Below are 638 nucleotides of genomic sequence, written 5' to 3'. Positions count from 1 at the left end.
GGCGGGGAGCCGTGGGGGAGACCTGCCGTGCCACCGTGGCGCTCCGACAAGCGAGCGCCTTCCCGCACGTGGCTCAATAATTTTTTTTAAGGGGAGAAGAGGAAGAACCTCTGACCGCAGCTGCAAATAGACTCCTGTTGGTGAGCTCTGCCCGTGCGCGAGTGCGGCTCCAGGGTGGTGTGCCCCGACCTCTCCCGAAGCAGATTGTCGCCTGGATGCTTTTGTCTTCCCTTGGGGACAGGTTTTCGGGTGACCTCCTGAGGTGCTGCTGTGGCTGGGGGACGTCTCTTGTGTCCCTGCAAGGCGCGGGTTGGAACAGGAGGAGTTGGCTTTCTGGAGCCTGCTTTGTCTCAAGAGCCAGGTGGGACCTGAGCATCACTTTCTGGGGAGGACTTTGCGTTTGGCTGGAGCCGGGCAGCTTCTCTGGTGTGGGAGATGATTGCAGGGGCCCCTCACGCAGAGCGAGCGCTGGCGGTGGTCGCAAGGCGGGCAGTGGTTGCAAGGTGGGCAGTCTGCGAGAAGGACGGTCCCGCTGCCTCCCCCACGTGCTGCTGCTTCTGGCCACGTTCCTGGGGCTTGGCTGGGTTTGCAGTCCTGCAGCGGAGAGCAGGGGGCCACAGACTCCCACCCCAGTCTCC

This window comes from Apaloderma vittatum, unplaced genomic scaffold, assembly GCF_000703405.1.
Source record: "Apaloderma vittatum isolate BGI_N311 unplaced genomic scaffold, ASM70340v1 scaffold26216, whole genome shotgun sequence".
In the NCBI taxonomy this organism is placed as follows: Eukaryota; Metazoa; Chordata; class Aves; order Trogoniformes; family Trogonidae; genus Apaloderma; species Apaloderma vittatum.
This window is presented reverse-complemented; position numbering follows the sequence as displayed.